Here is a 19638-nt window from a genome sequence, read left to right on the forward strand (position 1 = left end):
GCATCTAAAAACAAAACTCGTTTTATTTAGTACTAAAACTTTCGTTAATAACAATATCCATACACATATAGAAAAATACAACGATTGTAAAATCGATTAATTCAGCGATAAATATAACAATCATCAGTGTCAGTATCATAACAATATATGTAAGTGACTAAATCAGTAACAAAATCAATTATTTAATCGATTATACCGATAACAATATCCATTATTGTATCGATAACAATATCGATTATTATATTGATTACTATATCGATTACAATAGCGGTTATTTAATCAATAACAGTATCGATAGCAATATCGATTATTATATCGATAAAAATATCGAGTTTTATATCGATAACAATATCGAGTTTTATATCGATAACAATATCGATCTTCATCCTCATCCTTTTCTTCATATTTATCTTTATTTCTGCATATTCCTCTTCACCTTTACCTTAAAGTGTTTAAATTTACCTTGATCTTCGTTTTTGCCTGTATCTCTTGGCATCTTTGTTTTTGTTTTTATTCTCAAACCGCTAAACCACTGAGAGGCATTTCCATGTGCATTATTCCCCTGGAATTTAACAATTTACTCCCAACCAACCAACTGCCTAAAGAAGTTTCACTTCATAAATTCAAGAAATGTTCTTACCCGTTCAGTTACCCTAATTCCTATTTATCCGTCAATGTCTCCATTTTCGTCTTTATCTTCACTTTTTTCTTCTTTTTTTTTGACTTCATCTTTATCATTTATTTCTTCATCTTCATATTTATCTTTATTTCAAAGCTTAATTTCAAATGCGAAGTGAAACAACATGCGAAACATCTCAAATTGAACATGTTGCAGCAACATCTATACACAAATCGGAAATGTTTAAACGACGGTTTAGGCCGTAATTTTCAACCAAATTTGAAACCATAAAAACTCTGCTCATCTAGAGAAAAAAGCCTTTCCAATGGTGTTTTTGGTTCGGTAGAATCGCTAAACGGACGGATACAAAATTTATGTTAGGGTATTAATATATAGACACTTACCTGAATTAACCTTACATCACTATTTACCTTAGCGTTAGTTTTTTGTTATGATCACCTTAGAGTAAGAACTTTTAGATGTTAGGAACTAGTTTTAAGGAATGATAGGGATTAAGAACTTTAGCGTTAGGAATTAGTTTTAAGAATTAGGTTAAGAACAATGAACTTTTATTAATAAATTGTTATTAAAATAGGAATGCTGAGCGACTCATTATTTAGGAAGGCATGTAGGGACTTTTAATAATGGGGCTATCAATACTAGGGTGCGCTGATAGCCACGGATGAGGGTGGGCCAGCACAGGGCGTCACATCACCACCAGTGGCGCCCCCATATTCGGCTTTGTTTTTATTTCGTTTGTTCATTTTCTTTTCTTAGTTTGGTTAGATTCTTGGTTTCTTTTGATTTTCAATTTTATTTTTGATATTTAATTTAACGTTCTCTTTCAGCTTTTTGTTTGTCACTGTTTTTTTTTGAATTTATAAATTTTTTAAATTATGTCCGTCTGTTAAGATCTTTGACTTTTCTCTGCTATGGCGCAGGGAACAGTAGTGAGGCAAGAACCCCGCCCAGCTGTCATGACTAGCCACAGTGAACCCATTGTGTAATGCCGCCTGCACTCACTGCTGCTCCCAATGCTATGCATACCATAACAACACTTAATTGAATGTCAATAAAATTAAGTTTGTGGTTATACCAAGGCAAAATTTTGAGAACAGTCCGTTGCTAACTCTAAATATAAACAACGACGCACTGGAAAAAGTTAATAAATTCAAATACCTCGGAATAATGACCGACGATAAATTGACAAAAAAAATAAATGGATTCTACATTTTAAGTTAGACCTCTAGTAATATGTACATCGGTGAAATATTAAATTTATGTTATAAATTAAATGAAATTAAAATTTTCAAACAGGTGGCGACTGTAAAAAAAATATTTTTGGCTGTAAGCCTTTTTAAGCCTCTTTCTTTTGACGCCCATATTGCAATATTCACTTTTTCTTATCAATTTATTTAATCTGCACTTTTCAAACAGGTGGCAACTCTCTAACTTTTTTCTTTCTATTTTTTAGGTTAGACCTCTAGCAATACATCGGTGAAAACTGCATTCAAATCCATGCATTCGTTTTCGAGTGATGCGCGTGCAAACATATAGACAGACAGACAGACAGACAAAAATTCTAAAAATGGTTGATTTGGCTTCTGGTGCTCTAATAAAGACCCCCCACATTAAGTTTTTCTTTAATATCTATAATGTACAGACATCGACCTGTTACAATTTTATTATATATATAGATAACTTTTTTCATTTTTTGCGTTGGCCAATGCAAAAGAGCGTTTAAAAGCAAAAATAGTCTGTAAAGTCAAAATTTTTGGTTTAAGTTGAAACCACTAAGGCGTAGAATCCTCCTCACACATGGGTCAATAATAGTAACGCTATCATATTGAATACCAATCCCTTTCGGTGTCATGAGCTTTACCGATGGTCTTATTTCCACCTGTGAGATCTCTGCCATTGCTAGGGTTCGAACGATACTATCGATATTGAGTAAGTATCGATACTGAGGGTATAAAAATGAATACTTTAAAACTCGATACCTTATTTCGTGATTTTACTCGATACTTTGCAAAGTACTCGTAGTATCGAATACTTTTTAAAACGCACACTTTTTAAATTTTTTCTTCCATTGCTTTCTTTGCTTATATGGATTACTATCATTCAATTTTGTTCTATCACTTAAAATAAACTGAAATTGCGTGTATTCTGTTGTATAACATAAACCAAATAAGTGAAAGTTTAGTGGCCTTATTCATAAAAAATAAAGTAGGTTTAAAGAGCTTAATAAAATGACATTTTCATACATATTTCAGTTTATAAACCTTTTTTAATACTTTAAGCAAAGTTCACGAAAATGCAGATTTTTTAGAAACTTTTTGGGAATGCAGTTTTGTAACCTATTCAAATTTATGTGTAGCCTACTACCGTTGACTTTTAATTCAAACATGCACATTATTATACTAAAATTAAATAGGCTACAAAAATGCATACTAAAACTTTACAAAAATTTCTTAATAAAACTTGAAATTCGTGAAAGTACATTTAACGTTAAAATTACTTCTAACGTGAAAGTAAGTTCAGCAATGAAATAAAAATCAAATATTTTAAATTTCTATTGTTTTAATTTCAGGAAATAACTAGATATACGATTGAAGAATAAAATAATTTTAGTATCCCAAAAAACGTATTTTAATAAGTCCGATACTGAGTAGTATCGATACTTTTTCCCTGATACTTTTAGAGTATCGATACCATGAGCTCGATGCCAGAATGAGTACCCAGTATCGATACCAAAGTCTGAAATTTCGAACCCTAGCCATTGCTTACCATAAACTGAATACGTGTTATGAATTACAACCTCGACTCCAGCGGCAGTCATCGGGTCAATTTTTATCAAAAGAATTTTCCATCATACAGATGCATAGCTCACATTTAAAATTTGATCGGTTAATAAATACGATTTTTATAAATAAGTCTACTTCAGCACCACCTAGCGAGTTTTCTAGTAGCATGTAAAAGGACTATATATGTATGTGAGATAACCTCCGACAATCCACACTAGGTCAAATGATTATTTTTTCTGTGCGAAATTAATAGCAGCTAAAATATTGCACTATTTTAATGTAAAATGATGCCAACCGTTAAAAAAATTGTAAAGTCAGTAAATAAAATGTGAAAACATGACTTAGCTTTCGTAAGACAGACTTTTCCGGGCAATGTTTTTTATGTTCAAATGATGAGTATATGTGTTTAAGTAGTACTTGAAAACTTTGTCCAATTAGTTTGTTTTTGACACAAGTTATTTTCTTACCATATTCAACCCCCTCCCCCTTGAAATGATCTACATAATAAAATAAGTATGTTCATATGTACATAAATGATTTCATCTAGCCATTAATTATGGCAATATCGAAATTCGTAAATTAAAAAAAAAATTACTACATGTCTCGCAGATATGACTTGAGAAGAGATTCATAAGGCAGTTAGTCTTCATAAAACACTTCCTTTTCACTTAAGCTTTCAGTATTCCCCAATTCTCCACCGCTTTATTTATACAGTACAGCGAAATTTCTGTACTACTTCAATGAGGAAGGAATCCGAATCCCTATGAAACCAAATAATAGAGGAGCACTTACCATGTAGAAATTACTGCAAGTGAAATTTTTCCCAACGGTATCTAATTATCTATATAACTCCATACAATTATAGCCGTTTTCGTTGTGCTACCAGATGAGCAAAATAAATAAAAGCTTGTAAAATTAGGGTTAGTGTAGAAGCAGTGCAGGTAAACGTAATACTTTCTTTGCTAATTGATAATATATAGTTGCATAATTTTTAAGGCAAACATTTACCAAAAACCGTTGATAACCTCCTGAAAGAGTACAAACGTTTTTGAAACTAATTTGTGAAAATAATGTTCAAAGCTCTATTCACCTTGGAAATATCAATGCGTAGATTCTCTCAAAGATTTGCATTTTTACGAAGGCTTTTCATCAATAGTCTTTGCAAATCGGCTAGAGTGTCTTTGTAACTTAGCCATGGTTACGCTACAGGAGATGAAATGTAATCCAAATCGAGGCTGCTATTTTTTTCTGCATAGCGCCACTTGCGGATACTAAAATTTATGCTAATCTATTTTTAGCGAAATGCGGATAAAATGTAAGCTTTTGCATTTTAGCATATTTTAGCTATAACGAAAGTTAGAATCCAACTGCTGGTCGACACAGTTGGCTTTTTGATTTAGAAAAGCACTTCATTAGCAAGAAACGCAATGTTTTCAGATCTCAATATTTCAGCATCCTTTCAAAATTTGTTTCCTTAATTTTCGTATTTCTTTGATAAATAATTGCAAAATAGAAGCGTTTTTTCTTCTAATATCATGTTCTGACCGACATCGAAAACTTGTGTTTTCGTCCATGTAAAATCTGTCAAACGAAAACCAGTTTTCGCTGAAAACTACTTGAAAACTTACGTTTCACTCATTCCAATTGGTGTCTTCATTAGTTTTTTTCGATTATTTATCGAAGTGGAAGATATATTTTGTCATCTTTAATACGCCATTTCGGATTTATTGTTAATTGGCTGGCAAAAGTAAAATAAGAGTGAAAGTAAGAGGTTGCTAATGAAAAGAAAATGAGGGAAAAGCATTTTGGTTTTGTTTTTGTGTAGCAAAACTGTAATCAGAGGATGTAAGGAATGTCAACGAAAACACTAACAGCCGGTGTGAACAGCCTTCAGCCCACAATCCCAAAACACGTTTTCAAAGTGTTTTCGTTGTCGGTCAAAACATGGTATAAGAGTTTCATGGAACTTTCGCAAATATCAACAGCACCAACGTTTTGCAACATGATTGACAACCGAAGAAAGCTTTTCTTTTTTCGAACATCCTAGCAGCCAAACTTCAAACAACTCGCCTTTTGTAATAGCATAGTAAACCAGAAAAAAGAGTTTTTCTTGAGAACGACTAAAAACGGTGGCATAAGTAAAAATTAAATCAACTCATGACATCTCCATTTATTAAATTCCTTTCCTCTTATTTGCCGAAAGTTAACGAAATTGTAAAAGCTTGCCTAAAATCATAAATGGGAATAAATCAGAAAAAGTTTGAGGTTATGCAACGAAGTCTATTTTTTTTTGCATACAAATGATGAAAGGTGACTTTCTTTAATTGGGACATAGGTTTTCACTTATATTTTGGTTTGAAATGTTCCTTTAATTATTCCAACTTAATAAAAACAATTCACTTGAATCTTAAGAAATCCTACGGGCGGGTCAGAACACCTACAACCAACTGGATTCTATATTTTCAATTAGAGCTCTAGCAATATGTACACCGGGGAAAACTGCATTTAATTCCATTTTTGCGTAATGCGCTTACAAACATACAGACAGACAGATCAAAATTATAAAAATTTTAGATTTGGCTTCTGTTGATCTAGTAAACCCCTTATTAATTTTTCTTAAACATCTATTATGTACAGATATCGGCCTGTTGCAATTTTATTATTCTCAAATACTTTCGTTTGATACCCATATGGCAACATTTAAGTTATCTTATAAATTTAACTCAATTAAAGTTTCAAATAAGTGGCAACCCGCTTTAAAAATATTTTCAAAAGTAAGCTTCTTAATTCTCTTTAGTTTAATATCCATATTGTAATATTTCATTTGGAAGATGGTTCCGTGCGCAGAAGTGGAAAACTTTTGAGTGCCATTCACCTGGGAGTGGCCAGAAGCGATTCTTGTGCGTACGGTTCAAATCGCAGCTCACAACGTCCGGATATTTATATCCACGTATCCTCTGGGTAGCAACCATAGACCCGTTTGGGAGCGAGCTAAAGTGAGAAGGCGTAAAACTTCGCGTGCGCTGGGTTTGGGTCCCGCCACGTTAAAACCCCGCCCAATGAAAAATTCCAACAAGCCTCGGATGAGACCCCCTTTTTCTGATGACGACCACGGCAAACGTATAAAGGACTATGATTTAAGGGTATGCACCTGGAATATCCGGACCCTTAATGGGGAAGGTGCCTCTGCCCGGCTGGTTGATGTCCTCGGGAAGACAAAGGCTGACATCACCGCCATCCAAGAAATGCGATGGACGGGGCAAGGTAAAGTAAGCGTGAAGCCTTGCGACGTCTACTACAGTTGCCACGTAAAGGAGCGCAAATTCGGTGTTGGATTCGTGGTAGGAGAGAGACTCCGTCGCCGAGTACTGGCGTTCACCCCGGTGGACGAACGTCTAGCCACAATCCGCATCAAAGCTAGATTCTTCAACATCTCGCTCATCTGCGCCCATGCCCCGACGGAAGAGAAGGATGAGGCGTCCAAGGATCTCTTCTATGAGCGCTTGGAACGTACATATGAGCGCTGCCCCCGACACGATGTCAAAATCGTGCTTGGCGATTTTAATGCCAAGGTGGGCAAGGAAGGGATCTTTGGCGCCACTGTCGGTAAATTCAGCCTCCACGACGAAACGTCCGATAACGGACTGAGGCTGATCGACTTCACCGGGGCCCGAAATATGGTAATATGTAGTACAAGGTTCCAGCATAAGAACATCCACCAAGCTACATGGCTGTCTCCAGATCGAAAAACGAGAAACCAAATCGATCATGTTGTGATAGACGGAAGGCATGCTTCAAGCGTTTTGGACGTACGTACACTCCGAGGACCAAACATCGACTCGGACCACTATCTTGTTGTAGCCAAGATACGCACCCGCCTCTGTGCAGCAAAAAATGTGCGCCCAACAATGCAAGGAAAGCTTAACGTCGAAAAGCTGCAATCACAACAGACGGCCAATTTATTCGCCACTCGACTCACACACCTGCTCTCTGAGAGCACTCTTCAACAATCCGACGTACGCGAGCAGTGGAACCACATTTCCCGATCATTAAGTACCGCCGCCGAAGAAGTAGTTGGATTTCAGCGAGCCCGAAAGAACAACTGGTACGATGAGGAATGTCAAGAAGCCGGAGAGAAAAAAGATGCCGCCTACAGGGCCACGCTGCGATCGGGCGCAACGCGAGCCATGTGGGACCGTTATAGGGAACTGAAGAAGGAAGCGAGACGTATTTGCCGCAATAAGAAGAGAGAGGCCGAAATACGTGAGTGCGAAGAGCTTGAGAGGCTGGCCGACAGGAAGAACGCCCGAAAATTCTACCAGAGGGTTAGGCGACTTACGGAAGGTTTCAAGACCGGGGCGAACTCCTGTAAGAACAACAATGGCGACCTAGTGACCGATGTCCAGAATATACTTAAATTGTGGAGGGAACACTTTTATAACCTACTGAATGGTAGCAGCGCTGAAAGTAGTGAGGAAGACGAACCCGAGTCCCCAGTCGATGATGATGGAGTAGCTGTCCCACCGCCTGACTATGACGAGGTACGTATAGCGATTACGCGGCTGAAAAACAACAAAGCTGCTGGAGCTGACGGCCTGCCAGCCGAGCTATTCAAGTACGGCGGCGAGGAGCTGATTAGGTGCACGCATCAGCTCGTATGCAGAATATGGTCAGATGAACGCATGCCCGACGACTGGAATTAAGTGTGCTCTGCCCAATCCACAAGAAAGGCGACCCCGCCATACGCGCCAACTACCGCGGAATTAGCCTTCTAAGCATAGGTTACAAGGTCATATCGAGCGTATTGTGCGAAAGACTGAAGCCCACCGTCAACGAGCTGATTGGACCTTATCAGTGTGGCTTTAGGCCTGGAAAATCCACCATAGATCAGGTATTCACAATACGCCAAATCTTGGAAAAGACCCGCGAGAATAGGATCGACACACACCATCTATTTGTCGATTTCAAAGCCGCTTTCGACAGCACGAAGAGAAGTTGCCTTTATGCCGCGATGTCTGAATTTGGTATCCCCGCGAAACTAATACGGCTGTGTAAAATGACGTTGAGCAATACCACCAGCTCCGTCAGAATAGGGAAGGACCTCTCCGAGCCGTTTGATACCAAACGAGGTTTCCCTTTCGTGTGATTTCTTTAATCTTATGTTGGAGAAGATAATAAGAGCCGCAGAACTGAACCGCTCAGGCACAATACTTTATAAGAGCGTACAATTGCTGGCGTATGCCGACGACATCGATATTATCGGTAAAAACAAGGGCTACGTCTGTTCTGCCTTCTCGGGATTGGATAGAGAAGCAAAGCGAATGGGTCTGGTGGTGAACGAGGACAAAACGAAGTATCTCCTTTCATCACACAAACAGTCAGAGCATACGCGTCGTGGCACCCACGTCACTGTTGACAGTTACAAGTTTGAAAAAGTAGACGACTTCGTTTATTTGGGAACCAGCATTAACACCAATAATAATGTCAGCCTTGAAATCCAACGGAGAATCACTCTTGCCAACAAGTGCTACTTTGGGCTGAGTAGGCAATTGAGAAGTAAAGTACTCTCTCGTCGTACAAAGATCACACTCTATAAGTCACTCATCATGCCTGTGCTGGTGTATGGCGCGGAAGCATGGACAATGAAAGCATCTGATGAGGCGGCTCTTGGAGTTTTCGAGAGAAAGATTCTGCGAAAGATTTACGGACCTTTACGCGTTGGTGATGGCGAATATCGCAGACGATTTAACGATGAGACATAGTGCAGCGAATTAAAATTCAGCGGCTCCGCTGGCTTGGCCATGTCGTTCGGATGGACAGAAACGCTCCTGCTCTGAAAATATTCAACGCGGGCCGCGATGCTGGTAACAGAGGAAGAGGAAGGCCTCCTCTGCGTTGGAAAGACCAGGTGGAGAAGGACTTGGCTTCACTTGGCATTTTCAATTGGCGTCAGTTAGCACAGAAGAGAAATGACTGGCGTGCTGTTTTGGCCTCGGCCAAAATCGCTTAGGCGGTTACAGCGCCAATTAAGAAGAAGAAGAATATTTCATTTATTTTACATATTTAAATGAATACAATTTTTCAAGCAGTTGGCAAATCCCCTAAAAATATTTTCGGCATTAAAATTTCCTAGCCTCTTTAGTTTGATGCCAATATTGCAATATTTAATTTATGATATCTATTAAATTAAATTAAAGTTCTCAAATAGGTTTCAACCTTCCACAAAAATGTGTTCAGCTGTAAGCCTGTGTAAACCTCTTTCTTTTTACAACCATATTGCAGTATTTACTTTACCGTATCAATTGAACTAAACTGAAATTTTAAACACAGGTGGCAACTCTCTAATTTCTTTCTTCTATATTGTAAGCTAGATCTACAGCGATATATCGGTGAAAACTGCTTTCAATTCAATGTTTTCGATTGATGCGCGTACAAATATACAGAACGACAGAGTGAAAAATTCTATTCTATTTGGCTTCTGTAGCTCGAATAAAAACCCACCATATTAATTTTTCTTTAATATCTATAAGGTACAGACATCGGCCTGTTACAATTTTATTATAAGTATAGATAGAGATTTCAATTATTTTATCAATTTAATACAATAAAACTTTTCAAAAAGGCGGCATACCTCCCTAAAATATTTTCGGCAGTAAAATTTCCTAAACCTCTTCAGTTTGATACCCATATTGCAATATTCAATTTATCTTATAAATTATATTAAATTAAAATTTTCAAATAGGTGGCAACTCTAAAAAATATTTTTGGCTGTAAGCCTTCTTATTCCTCTTTCTTTTGACGCCCATGTTGCAATATGCACTTTTTCTTATCAATTTACTTAAGTTGCAATTTTCAAACAGGTGGCAACTCTCTATTATTTTTTTCTATATATTAAGTTAGACCTCTAGAAATCGGTGAGAACTGCATTCAAATCCATGCATTCGTTACAGGCAGACAGACAGACCGACAGACAGACAGACATACAGACAAAAATTCTAAAAATGGTTGATTTGGCTTCCGGTGCTCTAATAAAGACCCCCCACATTACAATAATAATAATAGATTGGCGCTTACACATATGTAAGTGTTTGGCCGAGCTTCTCCTCCGACTTGTGGCGTGCGCCTTGATGTTGTCACACAAAGCGGAGGGACCTACAATTTTACGCCGACTCCGAACGGCGATTGTATTTTTATGAGAAGCTGTTTTTCATGGCAGAAAAACACTCGGAGGTTTGCCATTGCCTACCGAGGGACGACCGCTGTTAAGAAAGAACCTTTTTCCTATATTTTTTTGCGATGTTGCATTGACCAGGGTTTGAACCCAGGTGGTGCGGAGTGGAAGCGCGCACTGCTTACCACTACACCACAGCGGCCGACACCCCCATATTAATTTTTCTTTAATATCATAATGTACAGACATCGATCTGTTACAATTTTATTATATGTATAGATTTTTGTATAAAATTGTCGGCCCCTCGGCAGCACTGAAGTTAACGAGGTCATCTACGCACATAATTTGCCACGTAATTTTACGAGGGGCTAGTAAATAAACCTCCATACAAATTTTGACAGTTCTTTTACGAGGCTTGTAAATTTACGACACGGATAACCTCTCTAATGAGGGCATGTCTTGTAAAAACATCGATAGTAAAATAACATCGATATTTTCAAAAAAATATTAAAACATTGATACTTAGGGCGCTGTTACGCAGACGATCATATGATCCCTGGTCACGGCACTTTTTCTCTCATTTTTTCCATTCTTATTCTCTTTGACCAACATGCTGTTGTGCAGAGGGTCAAACGACCAGCGTATTTCTTTGGCTCAGTTGTATTTCTTTGATCTATTATTTTATTACTTTTTTACATATGTGTTATGATCTGACGAAAAAAATAAGAAACGGCATATGTATGTGTATAAAACACTCCAAAAGCAAACAAAACAAGGGTTGCTAGCATTAGGTTTACTCTACATATGTACTACTTTGTACACATTTGCAGCAAAAATGTACCATTTTGCTACTAAAAGGATAAATGGTATGAAAACTATTCAATTTCGATACTAAAAGGAACAAATTCGGTCTCACTGCCGTCACTAAATTGGCGCGTCAAGCGCCAAACAACTGTCAAAAATCCTCATGCACGTAAAATTTGTATGGAGCATCCCACAATAGCGCGGCGATGGCGCCGAGCAAATGGAATTTTCATTTTTGACAGGACGTTAACTTTTGTGTTCAACTCCCGCAGGGTTGCACGAAAAAAAAATCGCTAAATGTTGGCTGGCGACCAACTTTGTTGAAAGCGATTAGTTGAAAGGCCGTTCAACCAAAAGTAGAATTCACAGGGAAACAATGCAAACGCCTTTTTATAGCGACTATTTTATATTTTTTTATATTTTGATATTTTTAACCATTCAATTTTTTTTCGTGCAACCCTGCGTGAGTAGTGATAGAACGATACGAGTACCGAGTAGAGAATATCGATACTTTTCATGAGTACTGAGTAGTATCGAAGACTCGATACTTTTTGACAAGTACTGAGTAAATATCGCCAATACCGAAAAGTATCGACGTTTTAAAAACTTGCTTAAGTAAAATTTTTTTTTCAATCACATTGAAAAATGTTTAAAAATTACCCCATGGGCATAACGTTCATTTACTTCAATACTGTCACTCTGGTGAGCTACTGATAATCGCTATGAAATTTCTATACAACATAGAAGAAGAGGTAGCAGTCATGGACATTTGGCTCGGTTAAAACTTCTTAAATAATTGGAAAACGAATCCCTTGTCATACCTTCGATAACACTGGCCAACAAAAAGTATTATTTTAACCAGACCCACACATCGGCATGTATTGAGGTCCATTTGACTCGTACACCTCATACATTTGGAGTTAATTGCGAAAATTGGGAAAAAATGGCAAAAACGAGTCAACCGGGCCTCAGATTCGGATTCAGTAGGTCGAAATACGTTGCGGCAAGTGGGTCTGGTTAAAAGCACACGCCATTTTTTTTTGTGCCGGTGTAAGGAATGGGTTAGGAGGGTGGCCTTCGGTTCGATAACTTGGCAATTCTCCAGAATAACGGCCTTTGTTTTGCAATGTATCCTACCTTGGTTTTAAATTCGAAATCCAGACCGCTTTCGTAGAAAATTTTTGTGAAAGGGAGCTTATCTTTCCTTTAGAAAATGGCTTTAGTTGCTTTGGAAAGCGTCAAATAAGCCTTTTGCTATAAACATTTATTTTACGCTTTTAAACTTGTTGCAAGTTCTTTTCAAAAACTTCGTTAGAAATGCTTGTTAGATCAGACTTCAGCTATTAAAAGCAATGTCTATTCAATTTACAAAAAGAAAGAGGTCATATGTAGGTATATGTAAACAAAGGCGCGTATTCATAGTCCAGCAACTAAGTCGAAACTAACAAAGTTGCAACTTAAATTTAAGTACCAACTTAAAATTTACCTCTATTCATAGTCGCATTTCAGACTTCTACTAAGGGCCGTTTGCACCATGTCTAGTTAACGCTAACTGGAGGTACATCCTTCAGTTAAGCACGTTAACTGCTTTATCGATCACATGTTATATGATGGGTGTCGATAACGTCGATAAAGATGTTTAACTGGGAGTTAGAATTAACTAGACATGGTGCAAACGGTCCTAAGTAGTTTCGACTTAGTTAACGATATAGCAACATGAGTGTGAAAATGTATCGATTTTTCTTTACAATATTTTGGAAAAATTACATTTTTATTAAATAATGTCAAGTTTGATCATCCGTTTATGTAATTTTTATTTTCATTGCATGATTATGCAAAAGAATAAGGTATCATTTCTTGTTAATTGTGTGAAATAGCCAGAACAACCGCAGTGATGTGAAGTCGATGTTTATCGAAAGCATGCTGTGAAACATACAAATAGTAGATATCTAAATGTTATGCACAAATTTACTTTAAAAGAACTAGCGTGAAACTGACTTATTATTTGAGAATTTATCTAAATTATTCCAATTATAAATTTGTGATTTAGCTTTATTCGAATTTTAATACGCATTTAATTTCATCTTCCGAATAAAATGGATCGATCTTTGTAAATTTTAATGGGAGATTATTCAATATTATCAAAATCACCCTCTACCAACTTAATTTTTACATATTTCGTCTGTTTTCCCTTAATTTGATAAAATACTTCTTCCTAGTTACGACTTAGTTGCAGCTGCAGCCGAAACTAAATTTTAAGTTGGTACTTAGCCAGAAAAGTCGAAACTAAGGCGACTATGAATAGCTTTAGTTGTGACTTAGAATAGTTTCGACTTAGTTGAGTACTAAATATGACTATGAATATGCGCCAAATTAATCTGATTTTTGTTAAATTTTCGCGTTTGCCCTAAAAATACTTGGAAGTACGAGTATTATCGATACTTTTTTGCAAATATGAGTACTGGCATCGATTCTTTTTTAGAGTATTATAAATGAGTACTAGTATCGATACTTTACTAAAAAGTTCTATCACTATGCGTGAGTTGAACGCAAAAGTTGCCTGAAAAATCGCCTTGTGCGAAAGCCCCATGATGCAATAAAACAAGGCGTTATCGGTTGGCAATTCTCGCTCTAATTCCGCCATATTAACTGCCTTAGGTGAGACAGGCGACTTCTTTAACAATTCATTGCCTAATAATATAGTTGAATATTTTTTGCATTTTTTCTCAGTATACGCATTATTTTTTCTTAAAAAGGTGTTTTATCTTATTTTATTTATATATCGAAGACATCGAAACTTTACCCGCAATATCGATATTTAAGTTGAAATTTATTTTTGATCTACAAAAAAGTATATGGGAAAATACTAAAGTAGCTTTAACCAGCAGCTTGTGTGATTTATGTAGCTCTTAAGTTTGACAAACCGCTTCCATGGTGTATACGGTTCTTAACTCGTTGCCACCGTTAGACCAAGTTTGTTGAAAGCGATTACATAGTTGAAAGGCCGTTCAACCAAAAGTAGAATGCACAGTTGAGCAATGCAAACGCCTTTTTATGGCGACTATTTTATATTTTGATATTTTTAGCCATTCAACTTTTTTTTCGTTCAACCCAGCCGGAGTTGAACGCAAAATCGCCTTGTGCGAACACCTTTTTATTGTCTTGTTCTATCTTCTTTGAGAATACATACGGCATACCGTTTTAATCCTCAGTAAATATTGTGGCGAATCAGTGGCGTAGCCAGGATTTGGCAAAGGGGGGCCTTAAAAAAATTTGCATCGATAACTTAAAGTTGTGATACACAATGGCTAGAGGCGTCGCACTATATTTTTTCAAAATCGTAGATCTTCGCTTAGAAAAGAGATAATGGAATGAACATTTTTTTATCGTGAAGATAAATGATCATATAATATAGGAAAACTATAGAGAAGTTACAACAACAATAACTTAACCCTCAAAATACCGTTCAAAATGTCACTTTTTTTAATTTTGGATTTTGGCTCCCATTCCACTAGAAACACTATATTTAATACACCATTAGCACTGTTTCTGAAAGATTTCTCTTTATTTTATCTTAAGACTCGTTTCTTGGGATATTGGATGCTGTACCCGAGTGGCCAGATTGGAAAAGAAAAGCTACCTTTAAACTCTAATAACTCGCAAACTATCAGCTTTCACAAAAAAATATATAACAAAAATGGTTATACTGGTCGATATCTTTAGGAAAGTGCAGCATTTAACCCTTTAACGCAGAGTCTGTCATATATGAAACGCTTTTTAACCTTTTCAAGGCAAAGGCAAAAAAGTTCTCAATATGTTTTCAATGTACTTTTTATTTATTTTTTTTTTTAATATTTTTATTTTTTTATTTTATTTTTTTATTTTTTAATTTTTTTATTTTTTAATTATTATTTTACTATGGAAAAATTTTCCACCATTAATATCTACGTCAACATGAGAAAAAGCACGTTCAAAATCATATTGAGAACCTTTTTCCTCTGCCTTGAAAGGGTTAAAAAGCGTTTCATATATGACAGACTCTGCATTAAAGGGTTAAATGCTGCATTCCATTATCTCTTTTCTAAGCGAAGATCTACGATTTTGAAAAAAAATCGTGTTTTGCCTATAGTGCGTCGCCTGTGGGCATTCTTTCATATATGTATGTATGCGCCATTTCTACCGTTATATATTTTTTGTCTACTCGGTTACTCCATGGGGAATTCATGCTTTATTTAAATTTAAAAAATTTAATTACTACACCATTTTAATTAGTTAGTGTGTTGTCCAGTTTTGTTTTGTAGAAGTTTCGTTAGTATACACTTCAGTTTTTACACATTGAATATATCTGCATATTTATATATTTACGCGTATCTATTTACATTTATTTATGTACAAGTCTACAAAATCTTATTACTTATAAAGCGATTTTTAATCTTCGTTGCTTAACACACATTTTTTCAATTACATCTGGTGTTGTAATCGGCACATCATTATGTACCGCTAACATCGTTAAACCATTCAGCCGCTCCTTAATTGTATAAAAAGAAAGGACAAATAGGATAGCATATTTAACAATTGAGTAGTCCACTTGCAAAGTGCGCTATGTAATTTTTTTTTAGATTTTTAGTTTTTGGTGGGTTTCATGTCCACTAACAGCAGAGTGAAAAACTTTTCTATATTCTGAAAAAAATAGCATGAAATGTTAACTACTCTTGCAAAAGTCGCTGTAATACTTATTTACATATACACTTTCAAATGTCTCCTCTTCGTATGAACTTGGAAAACTGCAAGAAAACGTGGTAGATTCGGTGCCTAGTGGAAGAGGTCGCAAAAAAGAAGCAAATCAATTTTCCTAGAGGAGAGAATGCGAAAAGCTAAAAAAAGCTAGCTATGTAAAAGTTACTGTTTCAAAACTTGCAATATTAAATTTTTAAATATAAAATTTGCAAGTCTACCATACTGCAATTTTATTTTTTTTTAATCATATTAGGCTTTTATTTATCCAAATTTTCAGGTAATAAAAAAAAATACAGTTCGGATGTTACTTGTTGTCGTAGACGTTTTTTTTTAATTTATGGTTTACTTTTATAAAATCACATAACGCTGTTTGCAAGTGGACTACTCATATATTCATTAAAAGATAATTTGTCATCTGTCTGAAATAAAAAAATTTAAATCAGAAGGATAAAATAGTAATGTGTTTTTAATTCAAAAGTAAATAATTGTAGTTCAATGACGTAGGGGGGGGTGATTTATCCCCCCCATAACCACCCCTGGCTACGCCACTGTGGCGAATACTGCGGAAACGCGAAGCGAATAACGAGAAATAGGCAGAATGTTCGAGGAATGAAGTAGAATGTTCCACAAAGAGAAACGTCAAGTTGGATGAACACTGCGAACAGCGAGCGAAAGAGAATGAGCGATGAACTTCAGAATGTAGAGTTGCCATGAGTGCGAACGCAGGTATATAAGGGCGCCACCAGACACCGGAGTGAGTTAGTTACAAGTCAGCAAGATACAAGTAAAGTGAGCAGAGAAGTGAGTTGCGAATAAGCAAGCTATAACTTTAATTGTGTTAACAAGTTTAGTAAAGAGTTGTTACTGCTTTAACAAGTATTGTAAAGTGTTTTTACTGTATTAGCGAGTATTGTAAATTGTTTGTTGTACAATAAAGTTAATTGTACTACAATTTGGTCATCGTTAGTATTTATTTAACAAGCCAGAGATACGAACCGAAGGATATTTGGGAAATCCCTCGAGGTTTCAAGGATAATCGTAACAATTGGTGTCAGAAGTGGGATTGTTAAATAAACCCCAAAGGATAAACTTTTGAAAATGGCAAAAATTCAGGACTTAAAGATTGAGGAACTCAAACAGGAGTTGGAGAAGCGAAATTTAGCAACCTCCGGAAGAAAAGTGGAGTTACTATCACGGCTGCGAGAGGCTATGGAGGCAGAAGGCATCGACGTGGACAAATACGACTTCTAGGGTAAACTCGACGATGCATCCGCAAAGGATGAATAGAAGGATTAGGCCGTTTGTTCGTCGAAGGAAGAGCAGCAGACATCCGGGAAAGTTGAAGAACAGCAAAAGTCTCCAAGTTCATCAACAGCTATGGACATGAACACGTTATTGGCTGCCATGTCACAGATGTCATCCCAGCTGCAAGTGCATGAAACACGCATATTCACGCAGCTAGATGAAAAGATTACTCAGCTATAAGAAAATTTATTCAAAAATAACTCGGAACTCAGAGAGACAGGATAAAATCGAGGAACGACAAGATAAAATCGAAGCGCGTATTAAGATAAAACAGGACAAAGTCGAAGCCAAGGTGGATGAGCTTGAGGATCATCTCCGGGGTTTGCAGTTGAATCGTCCAGCTAATTCGACGAATGCTCCCAAGGTAAAGACTCCATCCTTTGATGGCACTATTCCTTTCCAGGTCTTTAAGCTCCAGTTTGAGAAGACAGCTACAGCAAATCACTGGAGCATGGAGGATAAATCCGCTGCACTGTTCGTTGCATTAAAAGGACCTGCAGCGGAAATCTTGCAGACTATTCCTGATTGTGAAAGGAACAGTTACGATGCGTTAATGGGTGCAGTGGAAAGACGTTATGGTAGCGAGCACAGGAGACAGATTTACCAGATGGAGCTGGAGAATCGCTGCCAGAAATCCAACGAGACTCTACAGGAATTCGCTTCCGGGATTGAAAGGTTGGCTCATTTGGCAATTGGAGATGTATCTGGTGAGAACCTCGAAAGAGTAAAAATCCAGAGGTTCATCAACGGAATGCGGGACGTGTATACCAAGCGAGAGACGTACGCGAATCCAAAGCCAACATTTGCTGAAACTGTCTCGTATGCTCAGACGCGTGAAACAGCGGCGCTGCTAAGTAGACCAGCCTACAAAGAACATCGTGTGGAAGTGGAAACACCGGAAGAGACAAATGAAATGCTGAAGAAGATTATCCAACTTCTGGGCGAGAAAAAGAATGGCTCTGGCAAATGTTTTAAATGTGGAAAGCCAGGCCACTTCGCCCGCGATTGCAGTGCAAGTTCCTGTGGGCTCAACAATTCATCAGGACGCAAACGCAGGGCTGAAGGATACGAAGCCAACTCCAATCAGTCGTGAAACCATAATCTCCGTCTCACAAATTGGCCGGAAAGCATGCAACCTCACTGTTGGTGGACGTGTGAATGGGCAGGAGAGAGTACTGACAGTGGATACTGGAGCGCCACATTCCATTATTCGACCGGATTTGGCCACTTTTTATGTGAAGCCACTACCTGGAGCAAAGCTGAAGACTGCAACTGGTGAACACACCCAAGTGTTAGGAGACGATAATAATAATCGACGATGTGGCCTCGTACACTAAGTTTATAGTGGCAGACATTGTGGATGAAGTCATCATCGGCGTGGATTTCTTACTTGGCCAAAGCATGAAGATTGACCTCCAGAGAATGATCCTGACAGATCGTCAGAGGAAAGTGCCACTTAGGGTTGGTTACGACAGCCAGTGCTGCAGCAGACGGTTAGTCTTATAGGAAGTGTCGAAGATTCCACCAGAAACGGAAGCGGTTAGTTGGGCGGAGGTTGCAGTGATAGAGATGGAGTGGAAAAGCGTGACGGCTCCGCTAGCTCAGTGAACAAGGAAGAGGTCATGGCAAGCCAGGCAGTGTTTTCGGCAGGCGGAAAGCCGCTAAACCACGTTGCAATGGTGATACGCCGGTGGCCGGATATGGAAGCGGCTGTGGGAGCAGTAGGCGCGCTTGGAAGTGTCCCGAAAAAGGTGGTCGGCAAAGGCAAGCAGTTAAGCCGGAAGCCAAGGAAGAGGTTATACATGTCCGGTCAATGAGGTTGACGCCAGCGAAGGAGCGAGATGCGGAAACACTGGGCAAGTTTCAGTGTGAGGAACCGGATTTAGCAAGATGTGATAAAGGCAGTGCAGCACGAAGTCAGGAGCATGGGTGTCATGGACAGAGGATGCGGCATAGATCTGGCAAAAAGGGTGCCCACAAGAGGAGACATGGTCTGGTCACCACCAGTGGCCGGCAGAAGCACGACCATATGAGATGGTGCACCACCGGAGATAAGCTGGAAGCAATGTCCAGCAACGCATCGAGCCGAGAGGAGCTACAGGAAGGCGATTTGGTGTTGTTGCACATGCCGCAACCGAAGAAAGGCGTCACCTCCGAACAACATCGTAACTGGAAAGGTCCGTATAGGATTAACAAAC

The sequence above is a fragment of the Rhagoletis pomonella genome, unplaced genomic scaffold (genome assembly GCF_013731165.1).
Source record: "Rhagoletis pomonella isolate Grant_MI unplaced genomic scaffold, Rhpom_1.0 Rhpom_scaffold_00258, whole genome shotgun sequence".
Lineage (NCBI taxonomy): Eukaryota > Metazoa > Arthropoda > Insecta > Diptera > Tephritidae > Rhagoletis > Rhagoletis pomonella.